The sequence below is a fragment of the Sphaerodactylus townsendi genome, linkage group LG01, assembly GCF_021028975.2.
Source record: "Sphaerodactylus townsendi isolate TG3544 linkage group LG01, MPM_Stown_v2.3, whole genome shotgun sequence".
Lineage (NCBI taxonomy): Eukaryota > Metazoa > Chordata > Lepidosauria > Squamata > Sphaerodactylidae > Sphaerodactylus > Sphaerodactylus townsendi.
This window is the reverse complement of record NC_059425.1, coordinates 2903551-2914941: the sequence shown is the minus strand read 5'-3', so window position 1 is coordinate 2914941 and position 11391 is coordinate 2903551. Positions and strand designations below refer to the sequence as shown.

The following is an 11391-nucleotide window of genomic DNA, read 5'->3' as shown; positions in this document are numbered from 1 at the left end:
TTAAAAGTGAAAAAACAAAAAAATACAAAAAGCACAAATGAACATGGAAGGGGGCAGCAAAACTCAGATTTTGCACCGGGCTCCATTTTCCCTAGCTATGCCTCTGGTGCCTCATGCTTCTGATTGTATAATAAACAGTGGCTATGGCCAAATAATTTATCCTACTCAAGAGTGTGGTGTGGTTCTTGGATCAAAGGGCTCCAACCAAGGGTGGTCCCGCCCTTGGATGGCTACCAGAGTACAGAAATCAGTTTACTGACAGCTTAAAGCTAACAGCAATCAAGCCAGCTTTTGCTGGAACTGAGTCAAAATTCGGCAGGTCTTGGTTAATATCTCTTCCCCCAGAGCATCCCTCTGACCTCCACCCTTAAGATCCCAGCCAAATGAGATCACTAGCAGGATTCCCAAGCAGTGTGGAGTCTTCAAGTCCAAACCAAAGATAAGGCCAGGTGCTGGTGAACCCAGATAAAACAAATGCATGCAGAGAATATGAGAAAACAAGCCAGGGGTCCCACATTGCAGGCAATAGCCAGTCCTCTCCCAAAGTCTCATGACAAGGACCAGGGAAGAACTGAAGTGCTGAAACGTCATCACAGGGTTTTGACACACATCAGATGCAGGGACTTGTTCTCTGGTGCTCTGGTAAACAAAAGCAGATCTAACACGCTTAAGTTTTGGTAGAGTAGTCTAGATTGTTATGAGAAAAATCCTGTCACAGTAAATCAGCAATGGAACCTATTACCTGGGAGACCTATAGTGGCCACTTCTTCACTGGAGGTTTATTATCAGGGACTGAACAGCCATTTAACTTTGGAATTCCTCTGCTGAACAAGGGCTTGATCTACATGGCCCATATGGCTTTTCTAAGGCGGTTTCCGCACGGGCAAACAACAGCGCTCCAGGGACGGGGGGAAAAATGGTCCCTGGGGCACTGTTCGCACAGGAGGCACTGCTTCATCGCAGCAGCGCCATCCTGGCTCCCCTGAAGTGGCACGAAGATGCTGCTTCTGAAACTCACTCGGGGGGGCAAATTTGTTGGAATACGCTGGTGGCCACCCATTGCCGAGCGAACAGCAGTGGGTGACAGCCGGCATATTCCCGTGGTGCTCCTGAACAGCTGCCTACTTTCCCCCTGCCTTTTGTCGCTTCGAGGAGGGAAGGGGGCACGCCTCCTTGCCTCCGTCACTTCAGCCATTGCTCTGGCCAAGGGGCGTGTCCCCTTCCCTCCTCGAAGCGACAAAAGGCAGGGGGAAAGGTGGGCAGCTGTTTGGGGGGCTGTGCAGCTGTGCGGATCATGCTCCGCTGGCCGTGCAGCCTGTGGGCCGTTTGTGTGAACGGCCCCAGGGCTTGCATCGGCATCAATCATTCCAATGCAAGCCCACGAGCTTGAATGTGCGGAAACCGCCTAAGTTTTATGATTCTATGAAATCCCTTGGTAAGCTTGTTTTCTGCATTCCCCTGTCAAGGTGCAGGGTGACTACCTAGATGAGATGTGTCCCATGAATGTTGGGCTTTTGTGCCATGTTCAACCGATCTGGATGCACTCCTGCAAAACTTCACACCAAAGGAATTGGATAGAGGTGATATTTTCACAAGAAACAATTGATTTTTTTTAAAAAAATAAATACTTTGCAGACAATTGACTTGATGCTTTTAAACATTTATTATCTTCCAATTGGAGGTGGAATACAGAAAATGAAATTAACATTTACAGTCCAGAGATATTCGCGAGCCCTGAGAATACTAATTGCACCCAACAATATAAACCTCAGAACATCACCTCTTAGGTAAAGTGATTATCAACTTAAAAGTGGATTGCATAGATTTCAAGTGTCAAAGTTGGTGACTTTAATTACAGGAAGCAGGAGAGAGAGAAGCATATTTGAAGAATGAAATTATAGAGCTGAAATTCAATTGAATTGTCCTATTCCAAAACAAAATTAGACACGTTAAATTCAAAATGTCAGATTTCCAGATGCTGCTAATAGTTCTGAAAGTGAGACTTGACTTTTGTTTTCTTTTGCTGCAACAGACTAATAGGGAGGCCCCTTTGCAGATTCAAAATTCTGGAGGATAACTGTGCTAACTTGTTGAAACAAAAAAGCAAAAGAATTTTGTTTGAATTGTGGCAGTTTAATGATTTGCAGAATTATCATCGCAGCACAAGATTTCAGCCAAGGACCCTCCTCATCTTTGAGACAAAACAGCATAAAGTTTACATGCTAGAATTTTTAATTTAAAAAAAAATCCACAAGATTTTTATTAGATTTCCAGGTGCAATTTTTGAAGTTTGAATGCAAGTGTTTGAAAATCTGACCAATGTAAATTACAAATAATGGTGCCAAATTTGCAAACATTTGAATTTAATATTGCATTCAGGGTCTTGACCCTGGGATGCGATTAAAAAAATTCAAATGTCAGAAACACTGGAACAAGTGAGGCTCAGTGTCAAATTGAAAACAAGTGTGGTGCGTTCAAATTTGTTCAAGCTGGGTTTATCGAATTTTAAGCATGATGGGGGTAGGATTTTAAAAAAAATCAGCTCTAGTCATCCAATGTTTGGCTCTCTAAAGGAAGTTATTTAAAAGACCCAAAGGGATATGCACAGGGACGCTTATATTGCGAGTACACGGGATAAGATGGAGGACAGAATTTTTGTATCCCTCCGTGATGGCAACAAGATCTTGATCCATGGCAGCAACCATGATGGGAAGATCTGGATCCGTGGCAGCACCCTCCACCTCCGTAGTATCCGGATATCTTCTCCACACAGACATTCTGGTTGTGGGATCCATGACAGTGGGAACTTCCGTGGCAACAGGAGTGGTCTCCATGGCAACCCATCTTTCTGTCCTTCAGGAGATGCTGAAAGGAACATACAACATTCAGTAATGGGGTAGCGATGAGGAGAAACGTAACATTTTTACAAGTGTTATTTCTGTAGAATTTATTATAGTGCATTACGTCAATTTTATAGTAGTTGTTGGTTTATACCCCATTTTGTTGGCTTATACCCCAATCGCACAGGACACTTCTGAATTCAGATTCAACACTAGTTAAACGCAGGCCTCTTCTGCACCGCAAATGTATAACAGGTTGCCGTTGTGGCTTTTGTATTCATATGCATCTGTGCAGGCAGCAATTGAAGCCAATGGAAACAATCTGGGTTGCTGTCGCACCTTCACACATAGACTCGGCTCTCTCTTTTTAATTACTTCCTACGCATGCATAGCTACGCAGGCATGCACAAATAAACCCCAATAGCCATACCAATGTCCCATGATATGACTGGCTGCACCTGTGTAGCTACACAGATGCAAGCCACAAAATAGAAAAAAAGAAAAAAGGCCCTCCAATGGCCAGGAAATGGCAGGCAGCTTATTTCTGACTGTGAAGGATGAGGTGGAAGGGAGCAATGTTTAAAGAAGGGGAAAAACAAACTGAAAGACACCCCCCCCCCGGGATTTGGTGGCATTCGGTGATCGTTTAAAGGAGTCCCTGTCCTGGCTGTACTACCCATACTGATTTTGCCAGTCTCTGGGCTGTCATTTGGACTACCAACAACAGTGCCATGGACCTGGAGCTAGTATAGATGGCATGGGCTGTATCAGTCTGCCTTTTAAAAAGGAAAAAATGCCCCTCCATCTGAAAGTTTCCCTAAGAATCCAATACAAAAGGGAAAAATCCTCCCTCCTCAGGAGTCCCTTTAAACGATCAGCATTCGGGAGTCCCTTTAAATGGTCCTTGAATGCCGCTGAATCCTGGAGGGTAGTGGATCCTGTAGTTTTTCTTTCTTTCTTTAAACTTAGTATTAGGATCAGCTTGTATTTGGGGCCACTGAATTCGGGCTGAAAATGGCCTGAATATACCCGAATTGGCCTTGATTCGGGCATATTCCGCAATTCGGGCCACCCGAATTGGCAACCCTACTCCCCAATGTTTCAAGAGTTGTTTCTATCTTTCTGCTCATTATAAGCTCTGGTTTAACTTGTTTTGGTCATGTATTTACGTGTTGGCTTTAATGGCTTTTAAGTCTATAATTGATTAATCCACGCTTTATGTCCATTGTCTTCATTTCAAAGTAAGGTAGCTACATATTGCCCTCTAATTATTCCCATCCCTATGCTTAGCAATTTTTAATTTAATTATTTCTTATTCTGTTATTTATTTATTTATTTATTTATTTATTTATTTGTTTGTTTGTTTGTTTGTTTGTTTGTTTGTTTGTTTGTTTGTTTGTTTGTTTGTTTGTTTGTTTGTTTGTTTGTTTGTTTGTTTGTTTGTTTGTTTGTTTGTTCCACTTTTATACCGCCCTCCCCCAAGGGGCTCAGGGCGGTTTACAACATAAATACAAACAAGTGGATAAACAGAATCAGTAGGAATAGCTCAGTCTTACAGGCCCTGCGGAACTCATTTGATACGCGAGGGCCCAGACAACTAAGGGGAGAGCATTGTACCAGGCAGGGCCAGTGCCGTAAAGCCCTGGCCCTAGTGGAGGCCAACCCATCATGGGCTGAGGGATCTCCAGTAAATTGGCCTCTGCGAGGCACTTGAAGAGACCGACGTGGGACATATGGGGCCAGACGGTCCCTGAGGTACGAGGGTCCCAGACCGTGTAAGGTCTAAAAGGTTAACACCAATACCTTGAAGACGATTTGGAATGGGAATGGTTATATGGTAAAGGTAGTATTCAATATAAGAGGCTTTTCTCCTGTCTTCCCACTTTTGTTACAATATAGAGTTTTGAATCACATAATGGAATGGAGACAGCTTTCTTTTTTTCCCAACTGTGTCTGCATTTTCCTTCTGCTGGTGTAAGAATGTTGTTATTTTGGTGCAAAACCATATCCCATCTACAGAAGGTGTCTTGCAACACGAGCACAGGAAGAACACTTTAATAAGATCCAAGCCATTTCCTTTGTCATCAATGTGATGCCGCACTGCTCAGTTAGACTTAGCAGATATTTGTGGATGCTATTTTATGTAAATGGAAAGCAAGTCATCTAATTTCTAAGTGAAAATAATTCAACAGAAGAGAACTGTTTAACAGATTTGTTGTTAATTAAACTGCTTTGCAGTCATATTCTGCATACTAGGTTTAATGTACATTCCATGCAACGGTCACCTCCAGATTAGACTATTGTAACTCGCTCTACGCGGGCCTTCCCTTGCGTTTGATCCGGAGACTGAAGCTGGTCCAGCATGCAGCGGCGCGGCTACTTACAGGCAGCGCCACTTATGACCATATTCAACCTGTATTGCGCCAGCTGCACTGGCTTCCGGTGGAGTTCCGGATCATTTTCAAGGTGTTGGTGTTGACCTTTAAGGCCTTACGCGGCCTGGGGCCCTCGTATCTTCGAGACCGCATCACCCATGTCCTGCCTGCACGCCTCTCGGCTCAACGGAGGCTAATTTGTTAGTGGTCCCTGGCTCCTCAATGATGCGGCTGGCCTCGCGGGCCAGGGGCTTTACGGCCCCTGGCCCGGCAGTGGGGCTGCCCTTCCTCCGGCTGTTAGGGCCCTGCTTGGACCTCGAGTGAGTTCGCAGGGCCTGTAAGGCGGAGTTGTTCCGCCCGGACGCTGGAGGGACCACCAGCTGAAGTGGTGCCTCTCGCTGGCTCTTTACATCTGGGCCTGTCTCATCTTGGGACTAGTCCTCCTCCTCCAGGAGAATTTTTAAAATATGGGGTTGGCGGGCCTCTATTACTGTTCTTATTGTTGCTATCGCTGTTTTAAAGGTTTTAGTTGTTTATTTATATCAATATTTTATGCTGTACACCGCCCAGAGCCCTTCGGGGATGGGGCGGTATAAAAGTCCAAACAATAAATAAAATAAATAAATAAATAATGTCCCCATTCTGTCTGTTGTTTCTGCGTGATTCATTTAGCACAGGGGTAGGGAACCAATTGGCCATGCTGACAGAGGCTGATGGGAATTGTAGTTCCTGAACATCTGGAGAGCCGCAGGTTCCCTACCCCTGATTTAGCATGTTTAATGCCAGTCTAGTCTATGCCTTAGCAGAAAAAAGTGATCCACTCCTGACCAGCAGTGGCGTAGGAGGTTAAGAGCTCGTGTATCTAATCTGGAGGAACCGGGTTTGATTCCCAGCTCTGCCACCTGAGCTGTGGAGGCTTATCTGAGGAATTCAGATTAGCCTGTGCACTCCCACACACGCCAGCTGGGTGACCTTGGGCTAGTCACAGCTTCTCGGAGCTCTCTCAGCCCCACCTACCCCACAGGGTGTTTGTTGTGAGGGTGGAAGGGCAAGGAGATTGTAAACCCCTTTGAGTCTCCTGCAGGAGAGAAAGGGGCGATATAAATTCAAAACTCCTCCTCCACCACCTGAGCAGTATGGACTATAAGGCTGAAGTTGGATTATATAATCTGGAATATCCCCCCCCCTCTTTTAAACTTCCTTCAAAGATTCAAACTCAACAATAAAGTTGGGTTAATTTGTGTCTTAATCTGATCAGTTTGACAAATCTACTATCTTTCAGACTTTCTGGGTCCAGGATTTTAATATTAAAGCCCCCCCCCCCCAGCTTGAATTTGGCACGAGTAAGATTTTTGCTATAGTAAGATCAAGAATCACAGTTTTATGGTTAATTTGGATTTATGTTCCTTGTTATTTGACATATTTCATCTAAAACTTGCCTCTAAAATTTATCAGCTACTGATCTCTCCCAGAATATATGTTTGAAATCTGCATTTTTTTGTGACCACATTTGTGGCATACATATTAGTCAATCTATATATATAAAAAGCTAACCGTGTATGTGTTGATGACAGGGTACCTCAGTAACTGCTGGGCCAATTCCTCTGAAAATTCCCAGCCACTATAGTCAGTCAGGCGAGAGTGTTTTCAGATGTTCACATACCTGAAATTTCATACCTGGCCCAGGTAAAAACGCCTTTTTCCTCGCGCTCCCTGGTGTGTGTGTAACTGTCACCCTTAGAATGTTCGTGCCCTTAGAATGTTCACTCAGATGGCCAAAGATGAGCAGTGGAAACAGCACATAGGCAGTAACTCCAGTGGAAGTGAAACACATACACACACATACACACGAGGGAGAGGGGAGGAGGAGGAGGAGGAGGAGGAGAAGAAGAAGAGGAAGAGGAGGAGGAGTTTGGATTTATATCCCCCCTTTCTCTCCTGTAGGAGACTCAAAGGGGCTGACAATCTCCTTGCCCTTCCCCCTCACAACAAACACCCTGTGAGGTAGGTGGGGCTGAGAGAGCTCCGAGAAGCTGTGACTAGCCCAAGGTCACCCAGATGGCATGTGTGGGAGTGTACAGGCTACTCCTGAATTCCCCAGATAAGCCTCCCACAGCCTCAAAGTGACAGAACGGAGAATCAAACCCAGTTCCTTTTAGATTAGATGCAGCTCTTAACGCTCCACTGCCACTGAGAGGGAGGGGTGGCATCAGGAATGGGATCCAGCAGTTTCTCACAGGTTCGAGTAGAGTTACTAATTGACTGTGTGTGCGAGAGGGGGGTTACTAGTGGTGATTTTGTCACGCGTGATTTTTGCCTTGAATTCGCCCTTCTCTCCGTGGCAGCGCAGAAGAACTTCAAGCAGTCCTAGCAGGAGGTGCACCAGCGTGCGTGGAAGCCTGCGCCTGCGTGCATCGTTCCGCAGGACGGCACAGCCCGGCTGAAGTCAGCACCACAGCCCTCCAGTAATGCCCGCCCCTGGAATGGCGGCCACGCCCGTCGTGCCCACGCCCAGCCCAGTAGTAGCGGGCTGGTCTACACGCCACCATGGGAACCTGTTACTAAAATTTTTGGATCCCACCACTGGGTGGCATGCAAGGAAGAGAGAGAGAGAGGGAGAGGAAAGGGACGGTGGGGAGGCATGCAAGGGAAGAGAAGTGAGAGAGGAGACAGTGAGCTGTGGCATGCAAGGAAGAGGGAGGCAGGGGCCCTACATCTTGATATGACCCACCCACCTAGCGGAGAGAAGGGAGGGAGGAGGGAGGGTGGCATGCAAAGGGAAGAGAAGTGAGGGAGGGAAGAGAGTGAGGGGGTGGCATGCAAGGGAGGGGAGGCAGGGGCCCAGCATCTTGATATGACCCACCCACCCTAGCCCGGAGGGAAAGGGAAGGGAGGGAGGGAGGGGTGGCATGCAAGGGAAGAGAAGTGAGGGAGGGAGACAGTGAGGGTTGCATGCAAGGGAGGGGAGGCAGGGAGCCCAGCAGCATCTTGATATGACCCACCCACCGAAGCGGAGGGAAAGGGGAAGGGAGGGAGGGAGGTGGCATGCAAGAAGAGAAGGGAGGAGGGAAAGAGAGTGAGGAGGGGCGACACAAGTGCAGGCGGGATGGGAGGGAGGGGCCAGACACCCTAGATTCCTTGAATACTGCAGTTACAGTTAAGAAAACCAGGCACGCATTACTCAGGAGTAAGCTCAGTACAGCAACCATGACATACTTTGAATGGCTGCGTCGCACCCGTCAGAGGGTTTTCTCAGAAGCGACACCCATGGCCACCAACCAAACTTACTCCCAGGTAAAGGATCATGACCAGCCAGCCTAGATGTGTGGGAGGGGTGCCTTTCAATTCCCCATAAAGGAATGCTGGCATCACATCACACGACATCGCATTTAGTAATCAGGTATCAGGCTGCATGTTTGCATGAGCATGTACTGCTGGCCTCTGCAATTGATTTGCTGCTACTGTTCCTTTCCCATTTCACCACAATAAGCCACAGCAACGCGTGGCTGGGCCACGCTAGTATGAAATATTGATATTGTTTCTTTTTCCAAAATCACCTTCACCCTGAGATTTGTATCAGAAGCAGATGTAGATGCAAAAATCACCTGCAAGCCTTTCGCAGATACTTGTTTTTCTTCTATGTTTTAACACCCGTAAAACAGAGTTGTTTCACCAAGCATAAAGTTGTGGCAGCTCGGCTATTCCATCATTCAATAGACCTACCTCTCCCTTATCCCTCTTTTTTCCCTAGTTTTTGGAATTCCATCCCTACAGGATGTTCTAAGGTTTAGTATTTTAGTATATTTAAGATGAATGGGCCGAATGAAAATCAAAGTCTGTCAGCCATTGTTATTGCTAAATTAGCAGTGGAAAAGCTCAGCCAAAGGATATATAAACACAAATAGTAATTATTCTCTGTCCATTACTTATAGGATCATGATGAACTCTAGTAAATGATGTGCAGAATGTTAAAGAAATGTTCCTTATCATTTATGTCAATCCTACAATGTGTCCATTCTACAATAGTCCTTGAATGTTTGGCTTTCAATTGCTTTGAAAAGCTGCTTTAAGCACAATTTGATGGCGACTATCATAGGTGATGCTGGAGAGGTTAGATCAGGGGTAGGGAACCTGCGGCTCTCCAGATGTTCAGGAACTACAATTCCCATCAGCCCCTACCAGCATGGCCAATTGGCCATGCTGACAGAGGCTGATGGGAATTGTAGTTCCTGAACATCTGGAGAGCCGCAGGTTCCCTACCCCTGGGTTAGATGAAGGGAAACCAAACATCCCTTCAGTCTCTTTACATTCACTGTAAAATCTTCAGAAGATGCCAGCCACAGATGCAGGCGAAACGTCAGGAGAGAATGCTGCTAGAACACGGCCATACAGCCCGGAAACCACACAGCGCTCCAGTGATTCCGGCCGTGAAAGCCTTCGACAATATACTGTAAAATTACTTCCAACTTATGGTGAAGAAGAAGAAGAAGAAGAAGAAGAAGAAGAAGAAGAAGAAGAAGAAGAAGAAGAAGAAGAAGAAGAAGAAGAAGAAGAAGAAGAAGAAGAAGAAGAAGAAGAAGAAGAAGAAGAAGAAGAAGAAGAATTTGGATTTATATCCCCCCTTTCTCTCCTGTAGGAGACTCAAAGGGGTTTACAATCTCCTTGCCCTTCCTCCCTCACAACAAACACTCTGTGAGGTAGGTGGGGCTGAGAGCTCCGAGAAGCTGTGACTAGCCCAAGGTCACCCAGCTGGCGTGTGTGGCAGTGCACAGGCTTATCTGAATTCCCCAGATAAGCCTCCACAGCTCAGGTGGCAGAGCTGGGAATCAAACCCGGTTCCTCCAGATTAGATACACAAGCTCTTAACCTCCTGCGCCACTGCTGCCAATCCATCAATCCATCTCACATTGGGTCTTCCTCTTTTCCTGCCGCCTTCAACTTTTCCTACCATTCTTTTCTGTCCAGTCATTCATAAAATTAGCAGTGAAGATAAATTAGAAAAATGTCTTCGAATAAATAGAAATTCAGATTCTTATATCAAGTGACATCGTGGTCCCTGACCAAGATGAACCCCTCAAACATGCATAGTACCTAAATATTAAGAGATAATTTCAGTCCAAGTTAAGCACACAGTTAAGCACAGAGACTCTATCCGCACATGCAGAATAATGCACTTTCAAACTGCTTCCAGTGCTCTTTAAAGCTGTGCGGAATAGCAAAGTCCACTTGCAAACAGTTGGGAAAGTGGTTTGAAAATGCATTATTTTGCGTGTGCAGAAGGGGCCAGACATTCTGGGCTGAAAGACACAACAGAGAACTATGACACACCTTTGCTAGATTCAGTTACTCTCTTCAACCATGCAGGAATCTTCCTCTAATGACAGTATTTCCTGTCTTTAGGAGAAGGAATTCACTAAATGGAGTTTCTGATTGCTGATTTTTAAAGTCAAAGGCAGAAATCCATTCAGAAAACTTACCTGGTTCAGCAAGTGGGAAGCGTAAACACAAAGGGTTCGACGTGAATTGACTCCAGCATGAGACACGCGTCCTTTTATAGGATATCCCTTCTTTCCTCCCCAGGATGTGAGACATTTATCCTGAAACGCAAAGGTCATTATGTGCCATACACCCAACTTTGTCATCATCTAATATTTGATTCTTGACTCATTATTTTTAATGGAACTGCAATATAGTTCATATTATGAAATCAGGAGGATCTTGTAAACGTTTATGACAATTGTTCCTTCGACAGTGTTGGTGAGGCAGTTTGGATGGTATTTTTATCAGTGGCATTGCCAAAATCTAGCAAGAACTAGAGAGCTGGATTTTGGTCCATGAACTGTATTCATCATCAAAAAGCCTTATAATAGATACAACAGGAACTATTGCATCCATTCCAAATTGACCATTTTATTTTGTCTTAGTACTTTTGAAATTAAATTGATTTAGTACTGTAGAAGCCCTTTCCGCATGGGCCAAATACAGCGCCCCGGGGACGGAAAAAACGCCGCCCCCAGGGAGCTGTTTGCATGGGGGGCACAGCTGCTTCCCAGCTGGCGGCCTCGCTCACTCCCCAGCAGCACAAAGCGGCTGTTTTACAGCCTGCTCACCGAGGCAAGGTTTTGGGAAACAGCAGCTTCTTGCCATGCCGTCGCGAATGGCGGCGGCTGGAAGGC

The 11391-nt window shown here is 45.7% G+C and overlaps 1 long non-coding RNA gene across 1 annotated transcript; it reads right to left on the bottom strand.

The window, feature by feature from the left end:
- Positions 1-1644: 1644 nt before the first annotated feature.
- On the bottom strand, positions 1645-10771 carry LOC125439286. Its single transcript, XR_007245518.1, has 2 exons — positions 10693-10771; positions 1645-2865 (listed from the first exon to the last, which is right to left on the bottom strand). It is a non-coding gene; the product is annotated as an uncharacterized LOC125439286 (long non-coding RNA).
- Between the last annotated feature and the right edge of the window lie 620 nt (positions 10772-11391).